This window comes from Schistocerca cancellata, unplaced genomic scaffold (assembly GCF_023864275.1).
Source record: "Schistocerca cancellata isolate TAMUIC-IGC-003103 unplaced genomic scaffold, iqSchCanc2.1 HiC_scaffold_319, whole genome shotgun sequence".
NCBI lineage: Eukaryota > Metazoa > Arthropoda > Insecta > Orthoptera > Acrididae > Schistocerca > Schistocerca cancellata.
In genome coordinates, this window is record NW_026046337.1 from 1 (window position 1) to 17,442 (window position 17,442).

The 17,442-nt window shown below is 49.9% G+C and overlaps 18 non-coding genes across 18 annotated transcripts; 9 read left to right on the forward strand and 9 right to left on the reverse strand.

The window, feature by feature from the left end:
• Window positions 1–552: 552 nt before the first annotated feature.
• Trnag-ccc (transfer RNA glycine (anticodon CCC)) lies at window positions 553–624 on the reverse strand. The gene has a single exon. It is a non-coding gene; the product is annotated as a tRNA-Gly (tRNA).
• Window positions 625–1,299: 675 nt separating this feature from the next.
• Trnal-uaa (transfer RNA leucine (anticodon UAA)) lies at window positions 1,300–1,382 on the forward strand. Its single transcript has one exon. It is a non-coding gene; the product is annotated as a tRNA-Leu (tRNA).
• A 1,127-nt stretch (window positions 1,383–2,509) lies between these two features.
• Trnag-ccc (transfer RNA glycine (anticodon CCC)) lies at window positions 2,510–2,581 on the reverse strand. Its single transcript has one exon. It is a non-coding gene; the product is annotated as a tRNA-Gly (tRNA).
• A 672-nt stretch (window positions 2,582–3,253) lies between these two features.
• Window positions 3,254–3,337, forward strand: Trnal-uaa (transfer RNA leucine (anticodon UAA)). The gene has a single exon. It is a non-coding gene; the product is annotated as a tRNA-Leu (tRNA).
• A 1,126-nt stretch (window positions 3,338–4,463) lies between these two features.
• On the reverse strand, window positions 4,464–4,535 carry Trnag-ccc (transfer RNA glycine (anticodon CCC)). The gene has a single exon. It is a non-coding gene; the product is annotated as a tRNA-Gly (tRNA).
• A 673-nt stretch (window positions 4,536–5,208) lies between these two features.
• Trnal-uaa (transfer RNA leucine (anticodon UAA)) lies at window positions 5,209–5,292 on the forward strand. Its single transcript has one exon. It is a non-coding gene; the product is annotated as a tRNA-Leu (tRNA).
• A 1,126-nt stretch (window positions 5,293–6,418) lies between these two features.
• Trnag-ccc (transfer RNA glycine (anticodon CCC)) lies at window positions 6,419–6,490 on the reverse strand. Its single transcript has one exon. It is a non-coding gene; the product is annotated as a tRNA-Gly (tRNA).
• A 673-nt stretch (window positions 6,491–7,163) lies between these two features.
• On the forward strand, window positions 7,164–7,247 carry Trnal-uaa (transfer RNA leucine (anticodon UAA)). Its single transcript has one exon. It is a non-coding gene; the product is annotated as a tRNA-Leu (tRNA).
• Window positions 7,248–8,373: 1,126 nt separating this feature from the next.
• On the reverse strand, window positions 8,374–8,445 carry Trnag-ccc (transfer RNA glycine (anticodon CCC)). Its single transcript has one exon. It is a non-coding gene; the product is annotated as a tRNA-Gly (tRNA).
• Window positions 8,446–9,118: 673 nt separating this feature from the next.
• Trnal-uaa (transfer RNA leucine (anticodon UAA)) lies at window positions 9,119–9,202 on the forward strand. Its single transcript has one exon. It is a non-coding gene; the product is annotated as a tRNA-Leu (tRNA).
• Window positions 9,203–10,328: 1,126 nt separating this feature from the next.
• On the reverse strand, window positions 10,329–10,400 carry Trnag-ccc (transfer RNA glycine (anticodon CCC)). The gene has a single exon. It is a non-coding gene; the product is annotated as a tRNA-Gly (tRNA).
• Window positions 10,401–11,073: 673 nt separating this feature from the next.
• Window positions 11,074–11,157, forward strand: Trnal-uaa (transfer RNA leucine (anticodon UAA)). Its single transcript has one exon. It is a non-coding gene; the product is annotated as a tRNA-Leu (tRNA).
• A 1,126-nt stretch (window positions 11,158–12,283) lies between these two features.
• Window positions 12,284–12,355, reverse strand: Trnag-ccc (transfer RNA glycine (anticodon CCC)). The gene has a single exon. It is a non-coding gene; the product is annotated as a tRNA-Gly (tRNA).
• A 673-nt stretch (window positions 12,356–13,028) lies between these two features.
• Trnal-uaa (transfer RNA leucine (anticodon UAA)) lies at window positions 13,029–13,112 on the forward strand. Its single transcript has one exon. It is a non-coding gene; the product is annotated as a tRNA-Leu (tRNA).
• A 1,126-nt stretch (window positions 13,113–14,238) lies between these two features.
• Trnag-ccc (transfer RNA glycine (anticodon CCC)) lies at window positions 14,239–14,310 on the reverse strand. Its single transcript has one exon. It is a non-coding gene; the product is annotated as a tRNA-Gly (tRNA).
• A 673-nt stretch (window positions 14,311–14,983) lies between these two features.
• Window positions 14,984–15,067, forward strand: Trnal-uaa (transfer RNA leucine (anticodon UAA)). Its single transcript has one exon. It is a non-coding gene; the product is annotated as a tRNA-Leu (tRNA).
• A 1,126-nt stretch (window positions 15,068–16,193) lies between these two features.
• Trnag-ccc (transfer RNA glycine (anticodon CCC)) lies at window positions 16,194–16,265 on the reverse strand. Its single transcript has one exon. It is a non-coding gene; the product is annotated as a tRNA-Gly (tRNA).
• A 673-nt stretch (window positions 16,266–16,938) lies between these two features.
• Trnal-uaa (transfer RNA leucine (anticodon UAA)) lies at window positions 16,939–17,022 on the forward strand. The gene has a single exon. It is a non-coding gene; the product is annotated as a tRNA-Leu (tRNA).
• The last annotated feature ends 420 nt before the right edge of the window (window positions 17,023–17,442 follow it).

The following is a 17,442-nucleotide window of genomic DNA, read 5'->3' on the forward strand; positions in this document are numbered from 1 at the left end:
GTTGCGCGATACTGTCGCCAACGGCCATACCGCGCGTAGTGCAGCGGTTGTCGTCTGTTCACCGGCGTTAAGAATCGTTGGCCGTGGTTAGTACTTGGGTGCGTGCTCGGCTGGGAATTCGACGTGCTGTTGGCTCCTTTCATTTTGCATTTTTCCTTCGGTTTCGTTGTTGCTTAGCGATAATGATGCGGTCCCGCACGCTGACGCCACTCTTGCCTCTCGGTACACTAAGGGGCGAACCTGTGGCCACAATAAAATGAAAGGTTCTGTCGTGTGTTTGTCGTTTTTTGGTCTCTCCCAGTCGTTTCTCGCGCCTGCCCTCTACATATATGCCCATTTCCAAGCGTCAGCTTTCGCGTCAGCCGAGCAAAGTCGAGACAAGTCGACACATGGAGACACACGATGCTGAGAAACGAAACCCGCAGACTAGCGCCCTGGCAGCACGGACTGAGACGAGGGGCGAGGGAAAACTATTCTTACCGCGACACTTCACAGTTTCGAAGATCGCGTTTCGTTACGTGGAATACCCGTAGAAGAAAAAAGTACCTTTTGTGCGGTGGCCGGGAATCGAACCCGGATCAACTGCTTGGGAAGCAACCATGCTGACCGTTACACCACCACCGCGTTGCGCTGCGTTTCATTCACGCCGCGATGTGTCGGCTACCCTCCTGCCACCAGAGGCCGAAGGCGATGGCGCTGTAGGCGCTCAACGCCAGGGCGGAGGTGAGCACATCTGAAGGCAGTGCGTAGGTGCTGCTAGGGCGATGTAGCGTAGCTAGAAGCAGAACTGACAGCCGTTGAAAAACTGCCCTTTAATTTACAGCAGGGCGATAAAACAAATATCTAATGTGACGCACTTACTGATGATCCAGAGACGATTCAGCATATGTGTGCCAATCCAGAAGGAGAAAGCGCCTAGGTATCACAATATTAAGTTGGTTAGTTTGATGCTCGACTGGAGCATATCATTAGGCTTTCCCCTGAGGGCGAAATGCACAGCGTAGCCGTTGCTAGGGAACGGCCTTTTCTGTCGTTTTTTGTTTTCTCTGCGTCAATGTGAATATTGATAACTACAGTTCTGCTCAAGACAGATGGCGATGGAAAACAATGGTTTAAGGCACCATATTTAAGCAGTGGTTCCCGAAAGTGAGGGTGGGGTGCAACCTGACATCTGACAATTCGTTTTAAATACTCTAAAACCAACGTATTTCCTCCACACAAGAAAAAACACGCTAATTTCGCAGTCAGGCTCTGGTGATGTACCTAGAAACGACGGTAGTAGAGAGCGTACGCTCACACGTCAGATTGGCCGAGCGGTCTAAGGCGCAGATTTAAGCTCTGGTTCCCGAAGGGGAGCGTGGGTTCGAACCCCACATCTGACAATGCATTTTAAATATTCCAAAACTACCAATTTCGTACATGCGGGAAAACAAGTAAATTACGCGGGAACAGGTTCCACAGATACTACTAGAGACGGCAGTGACTATGGTGCTTGCCTTGCAAGTCTGATTGTCTGGCGGTCAGAAAGAATGGAAAGCTGTTAGGAGAAATGGCTTTCAGCCACGAGGCCCGGATTCGATTCCCGGTAGCCGACCATACTTTTGGTTGCTGAGTCTTGGTTATTCTCACGGCATTTACGATTTCTTTGTGTTGTAATTTTTGGGGACCAAGCATCAGGCGAGCAAACGTGAACGAAAGCATATATGTGTTTAAATGTGTGTCAGGGCAGTAATAAAGGTGGATGAGACGGTCGATCGGTATTGGACTGCAGACGTGCCACATTGCGTAGCTCGATAGCTGAGTAAGTTAGAGCGTCGTGCTTGTGAACACAAAGGCCGCGTATTTGACCGCACCAAGTGCCATTTCACTTTTCTCCCCTAAAAGACAATGCTTCCTCCAGCGTGACACTGCCAGGTAAATAACAAGCGATCTTCACAAGAAGTAAGATGTCTACACGTTGCGCGATACTGTCGCCAACGGCCATACCGCGCGTAGTGCAGCGGTTGTCGTCTGTTCACCGGCGTTAAGAATCGTTGGCCGTGGTTAGTACTTGGGTGCGTGCTCGGCTGGGAATTCGACGTGCTGTTGGCTCCTTTCATTTTGCATTTTTCTTCGGTTTCGTTGTTGCTTAGCGATAATGATGCGGTCCCGCACGCTGACGCCACTCTTGCCTCTCGGTACACTAAGGGGCGAACCTGTGGCCACAATAAAATGAAAGGTTCTGTCGTGTGTTTGTCGTTTTTTGGTCTCTCCCAGTCGTTTCTCGCGCCCTGCCCTCTACATATATGCCCATTTCCAAGCGTCAGCTTTCGCGTCAGCCGAGCAAAGTCGAGACAAGTCGACACATGGAGACACACGATGCTGAGAAACGAAACCCGCAGACTAGCGCCCTGGCAGCACGGACTGAGACGAGGGGGCGAGGGAAAACTATTCTTACCGCGACACTTCACAGTTTCGAAGATCGCGTTTCGTTACGTGGAATACCCGTAGAAGAAAAAAGTACCTTTTGTGCGGTGGCCGGGAATCGAACCCGGATCAACTGCTTGGGAAGCAACCATGCTGACCGTTACACCACCACCGCGTTGCGCTGCGTTTCATTCACGCCGCGATGTGTCGGCTACCCTCCTGCCACCAGAGGCCGAAGGCGATGGCGCTGTAGGCGCTCAACGCCAGGGCGGAGGTGAGCACATCTGAAGGCAGTGCGTAGGTGCTGCTAGGGCGATGTAGCGTAGCTAGAAGCAGAACTGACAGCCGTTGAAAAACTGCCCTTTAATTTACAGCAGGGCGATAAAACAAATATCTAATGTGACGCCTTACTGATGGATCCAGAGACGATTCAGCATATGTGTGCCAATCAGAAGGAGAAAGCGCCTAGGTATCACAATATTAAGTTGGTTAGTTTGATGCTCGACTGGAGCATATCATTAGCTTCCCCTGAGGCGAAATGCACAGCGTAGCCGTTGCTAGGGAACGGCCTTTTCTGTCGTTTTTTGTTTTCTCTGCGTCAATGTGAATATTGATAACTACAGTTCTGCTCAAGACAGATGGCGATGGAAAACAATGGTTTAAGGCACCATATTTAAGCAGTGGTTCCCGAAAGTGAGGGGTGGGTGCAACCCTGACATCTGACAATTCGTTTTAAATACTCTAAAACCAACGTATTTCCTCCACACAAGAAAAAACACGCTAATTTCGCAGTCAGGCTCTGGTGATGTACCTAGAAACGACGGTAGTAGAGAGCGTACGCTCACACGTCAGATTGGCCGAGCGGTCTAAGGCGCCAGATTTAAGCTCTGGTTCCCGAAGGGGAGCGTGGGTTCGAACCCCACATCTGACAATGCATTTTAAATATTCCAAAACTACCAATTTCGTACATGCGGGAAAACAAGTAAATTACGCGGGAACAGGTTCCACAGATACTACTAGAGACGGCAGTGACTATGGTGCTTGCCTTGCAAGTCTGATTGTCTGGCGGTCAGAAAGAATGGAAAGCTGTTAGGAGAAATGGCTTTCAGCCACGAGGCCCGGATTCGATTCCCGGTAGCCGACCATACTTTTGGTTGCTGAGTCTTGGTTATTCTCACGGCATTTACGATTTCTTTGTGTTGTAATTTTTGGGGACCAAGCATCAGGCGAGCAAACGTGAACGAAAGCATATATGTGTTTAAATGTGTGTCAGGGCAGTAATAAAGGTGGATGAGACGGTCGATCGGGTATTGGACTGCAGACGTGCCACATTGCGTAGCTCGATAGCTGAGTAAGTTAGAGCGTCGTGCTGTGAACACAAAGGCCGCGTATTTGACCGCACCAAGTGCCATTTCACTTTTCTCCCCTAAAAGACAATGCTTCCTCCAGCGTGACACTGCCAGGTAAATAACAAGCGATCTTCACAAGAAGTAAGATGTCTACACGTTGCGCGATACTGTCGCCAACGGCCATACCGCGCGTAGTGCAGCGGTTGTCGTCTGTTCACCGGCGTTAAGAATCGTTGGCCGTGGTTAGTACTTGGGTGCGTGCTCGGCTGGGAATTCGACGTGCTGTTGGCTCCTTTCATTTTGCATTTTTCCTTCGGTTTCGTTGTTGCTTAGCGATAATGATGCGGTCCCGCACGCTGACGCCACTCTTGCCTCTCGGTACACTAAGGGGCGAACCTGTGGCCACAATAAAATGAAAGGTTCTGTCGTGTGTTTGTCGTTTTTTGGTCTCTCCCAGTCGTTTCTCGCGCCTGCCCTCTACATATATGCCCATTTCCAAGCGTCAGCTTTCGCGTCAGCCGAGCAAAGTCGAGACAAGTCGACACATGGAGACACACGATGCTGAGAAACGAAACCCGCAGACTAGCGCCCTGGCAGCACGGACTGAGACGAGGGGCGAGGGAAAACTATTCTTACCGCGACACTTCACAGTTTCGAAGATCGCGTTTCGTTACGTGGAATACCCGTAGAAGAAAAAAGTACCTTTTGTGCGGTGGCCGGGAATCGAACCCGGATCAACTGCTTGGGAAGCAACCATGCTGACCGTTACACCACCACCGCGTTGCGCTGCGTTTCATTCACGCCGCGATGTGTCGGCTACCCTCCTGCCACCAGAGGCCGAAGGCGATGGCGCTGTAGGCGCTCAACGCCAGGGCGGAGGTGAGCACATCTGAAGGCAGTGCGTAGGTGCTGCTAGGGCGATGTAGCGTAGCTAGAAGCAGAACTGACAGCCGTTGAAAAACTGCCCTTTAATTTACAGCAGGGCGATAAAACAAATATCTAATGTGACGCACTTACTGATGATCCAGAGACGATTCAGCATATGTGTGCCAATCCAGAAGGAGAAAGCGCCTAGGTATCACAATATTAAGTTGGTTAGTTTGATGCTCGACTGGAGCATATCATTAGCTTCCCCTGAGGGCGAAATGCACAGCGTAGCCGTTGCTAGGGAACGGCCTTTTCTGTCGTTTTTTGTTTTCTCTGCGTCATTGTGAATATTGATAACTACAGTTCTGCTCAAGACAGATGGCGATGGAAAACAATGGTTTAAGGCACCATATTTAAGCAGTGGTTCCCGAAAGTGAGGGTGGGGTGCAACCTGACATCTGACAATTCGTTTTAAATACTCTAAAACCAACGTATTTCCTCCACACAAGAAAAAACACGCTAATTTCGCAGTCAGGCTCTGGTGATGTACCTAGAAACGACGGTAGTAGAGAGCGTACGCTCACACGTCAGATTGGCCGAGCGGTCTAAGGCGCCAGATTTAAGCTCTGGTTCCCGAAGGGGAGCGTGGGTTCGAACCCCACATCTGACAATGCATTTTAAATATTCCAAAACTACCAATTTCGTACATGCGGGAAAACAAGTAAATTACGCGGGAACAGGTTCCACAGATACTACTAGAGACGGCAGTGACTATGGTGCTTGCCTTGCAAGTCTGATTGTCTGGCGGTCAGAAAGATTGGAAAGCTGTTAGGAGAAATGGCTTTCAGCCACGAGGCCCGGATTCGATTCCCGGTAGCCGACCATACTTTTGGTTGCTGAGTCTTGGTTATTCTCACGGCATTTACGATTTCTTTGTGTTGTAATTTTTGGGGACCAAGCATCAGGCGAGCAAACGTGAACGAAAGCATATATGTGTTTAAATGTGTGTCAGGGCAGTAATAAAGGTGGATGAGACGGTCGATCGGGTATTGGACTGCAGACGTGCCACATTGCGTAGCTCGATAGCTGAGTAAGTTAGAGCGTCGTGCTGTGAACACAAAGGCCGCGTATTTGACCGCACCAAGTGCCATTTCACTTTTCTCCCCTAAAAGACAATGCTTCCTCCAGCGTGACACTGCCAGGTAAATAACAAGCGATCTTCACAAGAAGTAAGATGTCTACACGTTGCGCGATACTGTCGCCAACGGCCATACCGCGCGTAGTGCAGCGGTTGTCGTCTGTTCACCGGCGTTAAGAATCGTTGGCCGTGGTTAGTACTTGGGTGCGTGCTCGGCTGGGAATTCGACGTGCTGTTGGCTCCTTTCATTTTGCATTTTTCCTTCGGTTTCGTTGTTGCTTAGCGATAATGATGCGGTCCCGCACGCTGACGCCACTCTTGCCTCTCGGTACACTAAGGGGCGAACCTGTGGCCACAATAAAATGAAAGGTTCTGTCGTGTGTTTGTCGTTTTTTGGTCTCTCCCAGTCGTTTCTCGCGCCTGCCCTCTACATATATGCCCATTTCCAAGCGTCAGCTTTCGCGTCAGCCGAGCAAAGTCGAGACAAGTCGACACATGGAGACACACGATGCTGAGAAACGAAACCCGCAGACTAGCGCCCTGGCAGCACGGACTGAGACGAGGGGCGAGGGAAAACTATTCTTACCGCGACACTTCACAGTTTCGAAGATCGCGTTTCGTTACGTGGAATACCCGTAGAAGAAAAAAGTACCTTTTGTGCGGTGGCCGGGAATCGAACCCGGATCAACTGCTTGGGAAGCAACCATGCTGACCGTTACACCACCACCGCGTTGCGCTGCGTTTCATTCACGCCGCGATGTGTCGGCTACCCTCCTGCCACCAGAGGCCGAAGGCGATGGCGCTGTAGGCGCTCAACGCCAGGGCGGAGGTGAGCACATCTGAAGGCAGTGCGTAGGTGCTGCTAGGGCGATGTAGCGTAGCTAGAAGCAGAACTGACAGCCGTTGAAAAACTGCCCTTTAATTTACAGCAGGGCGATAAAACAAATATCTAATGTGACGCACTTACTGATGATCCAGAGACGATTCAGCATATGTGTGCCAATCCAGAAGGAGAAAGCGCCTAGGTATCACAATATTAAGTTGGTTAGTTTGATGCTCGACTGGAGCATATCATTAGCTTCCCCTGAGGGCGAAATGCACAGCGTAGCCGTTGCTAGGGAACGGCCTTTTCTGTCGTTTTTTGTTTTCTCTGCGTCATTGTGAATATTGATAACTACAGTTCTGCTCAAGACAGATGGCGATGGAAAACAATGGTTTAAGGCACCATATTTAAGCAGTGGTTCCCGAAAGTGAGGGTGGGGTGCAACCTGACATCTGACAATTCGTTTTAAATACTCTAAAACCAACGTATTTCCTCCACACAAGAAAAAACACGCTAATTTCGCAGTCAGGCTCTGGTGATGTACCTAGAAACGACGGTAGTAGAGAGCGTACGCTCACACGTCAGATTGGCCGAGCGGTCTAAGGCGCCAGATTTAAGCTCTGGTTCCCGAAGGGGAGCGTGGGTTCGAACCCCACATCTGACAATGCATTTTAAATATTCCAAAACTACCAATTTCGTACATGCGGGAAAACAAGTAAATTACGCGGGAACAGGTTCCACAGATACTACTAGAGACGGCAGTGACTATGGTGCTTGCCTTGCAAGTCTGATTGTCTGGCGGTCAGAAAGATTGGAAAGCTGTTAGGAGAAATGGCTTTCAGCCACGAGGCCCGGATTCGATTCCCGGTAGCCGACCATACTTTTGGTTGCTGAGTCTTGGTTATTCTCACGGCATTTACGATTTCTTTGTGTTGTAATTTTTGGGGACCAAGCATCAGGCGAGCAAACGTGAACGAAAGCATATATGTGTTTAAATGTGTGTCAGGGCAGTAATAAAGGTGGATGAGACGGTCGATCGGGTATTGGACTGCAGACGTGCCACATTGCGTAGCTCGATAGCTGAGTAAGTTAGAGCGTCGTGCTGTGAACACAAAGGCCGCGTATTTGACCGCACCAAGTGCCATTTCACTTTTCTCCCCTAAAAGACAATGCTTCCTCCAGCGTGACACTGCCAGGTAAATAACAAGCGATCTTCACAAGAAGTAAGATGTCTACACGTTGCGCGATACTGTCGCCAACGGCCATACCGCGCGTAGTGCAGCGGTTGTCGTCTGTTCACCGGCGTTAAGAATCGTTGGCCGTGGTTAGTACTTGGGTGCGTGCTCGGCTGGGAATTCGACGTGCTGTTGGCTCCTTTCATTTTGCATTTTTCCTTCGGTTTCGTTGTTGCTTAGCGATAATGATGCGGTCCCGCACGCTGACGCCACTCTTGCCTCTCGGTACACTAAGGGGCGAACCTGTGGCCACAATAAAATGAAAGGTTCTGTCGTGTGTTTGTCGTTTTTTGGTCTCTCCCAGTCGTTTCTCGCGCCTGCCCTCTACATATATGCCCATTTCCAAGCGTCAGCTTTCGCGTCAGCCGAGCAAAGTCGAGACAAGTCGACACATGGAGACACACGATGCTGAGAAACGAAACCCGCAGACTAGCGCCCTGGCAGCACGGACTGAGACGAGGGGCGAGGGAAAACTATTCTTACCGCGACACTTCACAGTTTCGAAGATCGCGTTTCGTTACGTGGAATACCCGTAGAAGAAAAAAGTACCTTTTGTGCGGTGGCCGGGAATCGAACCCGGATCAACTGCTTGGGAAGCAACCATGCTGACCGTTACACCACCACCGCGTTGCGCTGCGTTTCATTCACGCCGCGATGTGTCGGCTACCCTCCTGCCACCAGAGGCCGAAGGCGATGGCGCTGTAGGCGCTCAACGCCAGGGCGGAGGTGAGCACATCTGAAGGCAGTGCGTAGGTGCTGCTAGGGCGATGTAGCGTAGCTAGAAGCAGAACTGACAGCCGTTGAAAAACTGCCCTTTAATTTACAGCAGGGCGATAAAACAAATATCTAATGTGACGCACTTACTGATGATCCAGAGACGATTCAGCATATGTGTGCCAATCCAGAAGGAGAAAGCGCCTAGGTATCACAATATTAAGTTGGTTAGTTTGATGCTCGACTGGAGCATATCATTAGCTTCCCCTGAGGGCGAAATGCACAGCGTAGCCGTTGCTAGGGAACGGCCTTTTCTGTCGTTTTTTGTTTTCTCTGCGTCAATGTGAATATTGATAACTACAGTTCTGCTCAAGACAGATGGCGATGGAAAACAATGGTTTAAGGCACCATATTTAAGCAGTGGTTCCCGAAAGTGAGGGTGGGGTGCAACCTGACATCTGACAATTCGTTTTAAATACTCTAAAACCAACGTATTTCCTCCACACAAGAAAAAACACGCTAATTTCGCAGTCAGGCTCTGGTGATGTACCTAGAAACGACGGTAGTAGAGAGCGTACGCTCACACGTCAGATTGGCCGAGCGGTCTAAGGCGCCAGATTTAAGCTCTGGTTCCCGAAGGGGAGCGTGGGTTCGAACCCCACATCTGACAATGCATTTTAAATATTCCAAAACTACCAATTTCGTACATGCGGGAAAACAAGTAAATTACGCGGGAACAGGTTCCACAGATACTACTAGAGACGGCAGTGACTATGGTGCTTGCCTTGCAAGTCTGATTGTCTGGCGGTCAGAAAGATTGGAAAGCTGTTAGGAGAAATGGCTTTCAGCCACGAGGCCCGGATTCGATTCCCGGTAGCCGACCATACTTTTGGTTGCTGAGTCTTGGTTATTCTCACGGCATTTACGATTTCTTTGTGTTGTAATTTTTGGGGACCAAGCATCAGGCGAGCAAACGTGAACGAAAGCATATATGTGTTTAAATGTGTGTCAGGGCAGTAATAAAGGTGGATGAGACGGTCGATCGGGTATTGGACTGCAGACGTGCCACATTGCGTAGCTCGATAGCTGAGTAAGTTAGAGCGTCGTGCTGTGAACACAAAGGCCGCGTATTTGACCGCACCAAGTGCCATTTCACTTTTCTCCCCTAAAAGACAATGCTTCCTCCAGCGTGACACTGCCAGGTAAATAACAAGCGATCTTCACAAGAAGTAAGATGTCTACACGTTGCGCGATACTGTCGCCAACGGCCATACCGCGCGTAGTGCAGCGGTTGTCGTCTGTTCACCGGCGTTAAGAATCGTTGGCCGTGGTTAGTACTTGGGTGCGTGCTCGGCTGGGAATTCGACGTGCTGTTGGCTCCTTTCATTTTGCATTTTTCCTTCGGTTTCGTTGTTGCTTAGCGATAATGATGCGGTCCCGCACGCTGACGCCACTCTTGCCTCTCGGTACACTAAGGGGCGAACCTGTGGCCACAATAAAATGAAAGGTTCTGTCGTGTGTTTGTCGTTTTTTGGTCTCTCCCAGTCGTTTCTCGCGCCTGCCCTCTACATATATGCCCATTTCCAAGCGTCAGCTTTCGCGTCAGCCGAGCAAAGTCGAGACAAGTCGACACATGGAGACACACGATGCTGAGAAACGAAACCCGCAGACTAGCGCCCTGGCAGCACGGACTGAGACGAGGGGCGAGGGAAAACTATTCTTACCGCGACACTTCACAGTTTCGAAGATCGCGTTTCGTTACGTGGAATACCCGTAGAAGAAAAAAGTACCTTTTGTGCGGTGGCCGGGAATCGAACCCGGATCAACTGCTTGGGAAGCAACCATGCTGACCGTTACACCACCACCGCGTTGCGCTGCGTTTCATTCACGCCGCGATGTGTCGGCTACCCTCCTGCCACCAGAGGCCGAAGGCGATGGCGCTGTAGGCGCTCAACGCCAGGGCGGAGGTGAGCACATCTGAAGGCAGTGCGTAGGTGCTGCTAGGGCGATGTAGCGTAGCTAGAAGCAGAACTGACAGCCGTTGAAAAACTGCCCTTTAATTTACAGCAGGGCGATAAAACAAATATCTAATGTGACGCACTTACTGATGATCCAGAGACGATTCAGCATATGTGTGCCAATCCAGAAGGAGAAAGCGCCTAGGTATCACAATATTAAGTTGGTTAGTTTGATGCTCGACTGGAGCATATCATTAGCTTCCCCTGAGGGCGAAATGCACAGCGTAGCCGTTGCTAGGGAACGGCCTTTTCTGTCGTTTTTTGTTTTCTCTGCGTCAATGTGAATATTGATAACTACAGTTCTGCTCAAGACAGATGGCGATGGAAAACAATGGTTTAAGGCACCATATTTAAGCAGTGGTTCCCGAAAGTGAGGGTGGGGTGCAACCTGACATCTGACAATTCGTTTTAAATACTCTAAAACCAACGTATTTCCTCCACACAAGAAAAAACACGCTAATTTCGCAGTCAGGCTCTGGTGATGTACCTAGAAACGACGGTAGTAGAGAGCGTACGCTCACACGTCAGATTGGCCGAGCGGTCTAAGGCGCCAGATTTAAGCTCTGGTTCCCGAAGGGGAGCGTGGGTTCGAACCCCACATCTGACAATGCATTTTAAATATTCCAAAACTACCAATTTCGTACATGCGGGAAAACAAGTAAATTACGCGGGAACAGGTTCCACAGATACTACTAGAGACGGCAGTGACTATGGTGCTTGCCTTGCAAGTCTGATTGTCTGGCGGTCAGAAAGAATGGAAAGCTGTTAGGAGAAATGGCTTTCAGCCACGAGGCCCGGATTCGATTCCCGGTAGCCGACCATACTTTTGGTTGCTGAGTCTTGGTTATTCTCACGGCATTTACGATTTCTTTGTGTTGTAATTTTTGGGGACCAAGCATCAGGCGAGCAAACGTGAACGAAAGCATATATGTGTTTAAATGTGTGTCAGGGCAGTAATAAAGGTGGATGAGACGGTCGATCGGGTATTGGACTGCAGACGTGCCACATTGCGTAGCTCGATAGCTGAGTAAGTTAGAGCGTCGTGCTGTGAACACAAAGGCCGCGTATTTGACCGCACCAAGTGCCATTTCACTTTTCTCCCCTAAAAGACAATGCTTCCTCCAGCGTGACACTGCCAGGTAAATAACAAGCGATCTTCACAAGAAGTAAGATGTCTACACGTTGCGCGATACTGTCGCCAACGGCCATACCGCGCGTAGTGCAGCGGTTGTCGTCTGTTCACCGGCGTTAAGAATCGTTGGCCGTGGTTAGTACTTGGGTGCGTGCTCGGCTGGGAATTCGACGTGCTGTTGGCTCCTTTCATTTTGCATTTTTCCTTCGGTTTCGTTGTTGCTTAGCGATAATGATGCGGTCCCGCACGCTGACGCCACTCTTGCCTCTCGGTACACTAAGGGGCGAACCTGTGGCCACAATAAAATGAAAGGTTCTGTCGTGTGTTTGTCGTTTTTTGGTCTCTCCCAGTCGTTTCTCGCGCCTGCCCTCTACATATATGCCCATTTCCAAGCGTCAGCTTTCGCGTCAGCCGAGCAAAGTCGAGACAAGTCGACACATGGAGACACACGATGCTGAGAAACGAAACCCGCAGACTAGCGCCCTGGCAGCACGGACTGAGACGAGGGGCGAGGGAAAACTATTCTTACCGCGACACTTCACAGTTTCGAAGATCGCGTTTCGTTACGTGGAATACCCGTAGAAGAAAAAAGTACCTTTTGTGCGGTGGCCGGGAATCGAACCCGGATCAACTGCTTGGGAAGCAACCATGCTGACCGTTACACCACCACCGCGTTGCGCTGCGTTTCATTCACGCCGCGATGTGTCGGCTACCCTCCTGCCACCAGAGGCCGAAGGCGATGGCGCTGTAGGCGCTCAACGCCAGGGCGGAGGTGAGCACATCTGAAGGCAGTGCGTAGGTGCTGCTAGGGCGATGTAGCGTAGCTAGAAGCAGAACTGACAGCCGTTGAAAAACTGCCCTTTAATTTACAGCAGGGCGATAAAACAAATATCTAATGTGACGCACTTACTGATGATCCAGAGACGATTCAGCATATGTGTGCCAATCCAGAAGGAGAAAGCGCCTAGGTATCACAATATTAAGTTGGTTAGTTTGATGCTCGACTGGAGCATATCATTAGCTTCCCCTGAGGGCGAAATGCACAGCGTAGCCGTTGCTAGGGAACGGCCTTTTCTGTCGTTTTTTGTTTTCTCTGCGTCAATGTGAATATTGATAACTACAGTTCTGCTCAAGACAGATGGCGATGGAAAACAATGGTTTAAGGCACCATATTTAAGCAGTGGTTCCCGAAAGTGAGGGTGGGGTGCAACCTGACATCTGACAATTCGTTTTAAATACTCTAAAACCAACGTATTTCCTCCACACAAGAAAAAACACGCTAATTTCGCAGTCAGGCTCTGGTGATGTACCTAGAAACGACGGTAGTAGAGAGCGTACGCTCACACGTCAGATTGGCCGAGCGGTCTAAGGCGCCAGATTTAAGCTCTGGTTCCCGAAGGGGAGCGTGGGTTCGAACCCCACATCTGACAATGCATTTTAAATATTCCAAAACTACCAATTTCGTACATGCGGGAAAACAAGTAAATTACGCGGGAACAGGTTCCACAGATACTACTAGAGACGGCAGTGACTATGGTGCTTGCCTTGCAAGTCTGATTGTCTGGCGGTCAGAAAGAATGGAAAGCTGTTAGGAGAAATGGCTTTCAGCCACGAGGCCCGGATTCGATTCCCGGTAGCCGACCATACTTTTGGTTGCTGAGTCTTGGTTATTCTCACGGCATTTACGATTTCTTTGTGTTGTAATTTTTGGGGACCAAGCATCAGGCGAGCAAACGTGAACGAAAGCATATATGTGTTTAAATGTGTGTCAGGGCAGTAATAAAGGTGGATGAGACGGTCGATCGGGTATTGGACTGCAGACGTGCCACATTGCGTAGCTCGATAGCTGAGTAAGTTAGAGCGTCGTGCTGTGAACACAAAGGCCGCGTATTTGACCGCACCAAGTGCCATTTCACTTTTCTCCCCTAAAAGACAATGCTTCCTCCAGCGTGACACTGCCAGGTAAATAACAAGCGATCTTCACAAGAAGTAAGATGTCTACACGTTGCGCGATACTGTCGCCAACGGCCATACCGCGCGTAGTGCAGCGGTTGTCGTCTGTTCACCGGCGTTAAGAATCGTTGGCCGTGGTTAGTACTTGGGTGCGTGCTCGGCTGGGAATTCGACGTGCTGTTGGCTCCTTTCATTTTGCATTTTTCCTTCGGTTTCGTTGTTGCTTAGCGATAATGATGCGGTCCCGCACGCTGACGCCACTCTTGCCTCTCGGTACACTAAGGGGCGAACCTGTGGCCACAATAAAATGAAAGGTTCTGTCGTGTGTTTGTCGTTTTTTGGTCTCTCCCAGTCGTTTCTCGCGCCTGCCCTCTACATATATGCCCATTTCCAAGCGTCAGCTTTCGCGTCAGCCGAGCAAAGTCGAGACAAGTCGACACATGGAGACACACGATGCTGAGAAACGAAACCCGCAGACTAGCGCCCTGGCAGCACGGACTGAGACGAGGGGCGAGGGAAAACTATTCTTACCGCGACACTTCACAGTTTCGAAGATCGCGTTTCGTTACGTGGAATACCCGTAGAAGAAAAAAGTACCTTTTGTGCGGTGGCCGGGAATCGAACCCGGATCAACTGCTTGGGAAGCAACCATGCTGACCGTTACACCACCACCGCGTTGCGCTGCGTTTCATTCACGCCGCGATGTGTCGGCTACCCTCCTGCCACCAGAGGCCGAAGGCGATGGCGCTGTAGGCGCTCAACGCCAGGGCGGAGGTGAGCACATCTGAAGGCAGTGCGTAGGTGCTGCTAGGGCGATGTAGCGTAGCTAGAAGCAGAACTGACAGCCGTTGAAAAACTGCCCTTTAATTTACAGCAGGGCGATAAAACAAATATCTAATGTGACGCACTTACTGATGATCCAGAGACGATTCAGCATATGTGTGCCAATCCAGAAGGAGAAAGCGCCTAGGTATCACAATATTAAGTTGGTTAGTTTGATGCTCGACTGGAGCATATCATTAGCTTCCCCTGAGGGCGAAATGCACAGCGTAGCCGTTGCTAGGGAACGGCCTTTTCTGTCGTTTTTTGTTTTCTCTGCGTCAATGTGAATATTGATAACTACAGTTCTGCTCAAGACAGATGGCGATGGAAAACAATGGTTTAAGGCACCATATTTAAGCAGTGGTTCCCGAAAGTGAGGGTGGGGTGCAACCTGACATCTGACAATTCGTTTTAAATACTCTAAAACCAACGTATTTCCTCCACACAAGAAAAAACACGCTAATTTCGCAGTCAGGCTCTGGTGATGTACCTAGAAACGACGGTAGTAGAGAGCGTACGCTCACACGTCAGATTGGCCGAGCGGTCTAAGGCGCCAGATTTAAGCTCTGGTTCCCGAAGGGGAGCGTGGGTTCGAACCCCACATCTGACAATGCATTTTAAATATTCCAAAACTACCAATTTCGTACATGCGGGAAAACAAGTAAATTACGCGGGAACAGGTTCCACAGATACTACTAGAGACGGCAGTGACTATGGTGCTTGCCTTGCAAGTCTGATTGTCTGGCGGTCAGAAAGATTGGAAAGCTGTTAGGAGAAATGGCTTTCAGCCACGAGGCCCGGATTCGATTCCCGGTAGCCGACCATACTTTTGGTTGCTGAGTCTTGGTTATTCTCACGGCATTTACGATTTCTTTGTGTTGTAATTTTTGGGGACCAAGCATCAGGCGAGCAAACGTGAACGAAAGCATATATGTGTTTAAATGTGTGTCAGGGCAGTAATAAAGGTGGATGAGACGGTCGATCGGGTATTGGACTGCAGACGTGCCACATTGCGTAGCTCGATAGCTGAGTAAGTTAGAGCGTCGTGCTGTGAACACAAAGGCCGCGTATTTGACCGCACCAAGTGCCATTTCACTTTTCTCCCCTAAAAGACAATGCTTCCTCCAGCGTGACACTGCCAGGTAAATAACAAGCGATCTTCACAAGAAGTAAGATGTCTACACGTTGCGCGATACTGTCGCCAACGGCCATACCGCGCGTAGTGCAGCGGTTGTCGTCTGTTCACCGGCGTTAAGAATCGTTGGCCGTGGTTAGTACTTGGGTGCGTGCTCGGCTGGGAATTCGACGTGCTGTTGGCTCCTTTCATTTTGCATTTTTCCTTCGGTTTCGTTGTTGCTTAGCGATAATGATGCGGTCCCGCACGCTGACGCCACTCTTGCCTCTCGGTACACTAAGGGGCGAACCTGTGGCCACAATAAAATGAAAGGTTCTGTCGTGTGTTTGTCGTTTTTTGGTCTCTCCCAGTCGTTTCTCGCGCCTGCCCTCTACATATATGCCCATTTCCAAGCGTCAGCTTTCGCGTCAGCCGAGCAAAGTCGAGACAAGTCGACACATGGAGACACACGATACTGAGAAACGAAACCCGCAGACTAGCGCCCTGGCAGCACGGACTGAGACGAGGGGCGAGGGAAAACTATTCTTACCGCGACACTTCACAGTTTCGAAGATCGCGTTTCGTTACGTGGAATACCCGTAGAAGAAAAAAGTACCTTTTGTGCGGTGGCCGGGAATCGAACCCGGATCAACTGCTTGGGAAGCAACCATGCTGACCGTTACACCACCACCGCGTTGCGCTGCGTTTCATTCACGCCGCGATGTGTCGGCTACCCTCCTGCCACCAGAGGCCGAAGGCGATGGCGCTGTAGGCGCTCAACGCCAGGGCGGAGGTGAGCACATCTGAAGGCAGTGCGTAGGTGCTGCTAGGGCGATGTAGCGTAGCTAGAAGCAGAACTGACAGCCGTTGAAAAACTGCCCTTTAATTTACAGCAGGGCGATAAAACAAATATCTAATGTGACGCACTTACTGATGATCCAGAGACGATTCAGCATATGTGTGCCAATCCAGAAGGAGAAAGCGCCTAGGTATCACAATATTAAGTTGGTTAGTTTGATGCTCGACTGGAGCATATCATTAGCTTCCCCTGAGGGCGAAATGCACAGCGTAGCCGTTGCTAGGGAACGGCCTTTTCTGTCGTTTTTTGTTTTCTCTGCGTCAATGTGAATATTGATAACTACAGTTCTGCTCAAGACAGATGGCGATGGAAAACAATGGTTTAAGGCACCATATTTAAGCAGTGGTTCCCGAAAGTGAGGGTGGGGTGCAACCTGACATCTGACAATTCGTTTTAAATACTCTAAAACCAACGTATTTCCTCCACACAAGAAAAAACACGCTAATTTCGCAGTCAGGCTCTGGTGATGTACCTAGAAACGACGGTAGTAGAGAGCGTACGCTCACACGTCAGATTGGCCGAGCGGTCTAAGGCGCCAGATTTAAGCTCTGGTTCCCGAAGGGGAGCGTGGGTTCGAACCCCACATCTGACAATGCATTTTAAATATTCCAAAACTACCAATTTCGTACATGCGGGAAAACAAGTAAATTACGCGGGAACAGGTTCCACAGATTCTACTAGAGACGGCAGTGGCTATGGTGCTTGCCTTGCAAGTCTGATTGTCTGGCGGTCAGAAAGATTGGAAAGCTGTTAGGAGAAATGGCTTTCAGCCACGAGGCCCGGATTCGATTCCCGGTAGCCGACCATACTTTTGGTTGCTGAGTCTTGGTTATTCTCACGGCATTTACGATTTCTTTGTGTTGTAATTTTTGGGGACCAAGCATCAGGCGAGCAAACGTGAACGAAAGCATATATGTGTTTAAATGTGTGTCAGGGCAGTAATAAAGGTGGATGAGACGGTCGATCGGGTATTGGACTGCAGACGTGCCACATTGCGTAGCTCGATAGCTGA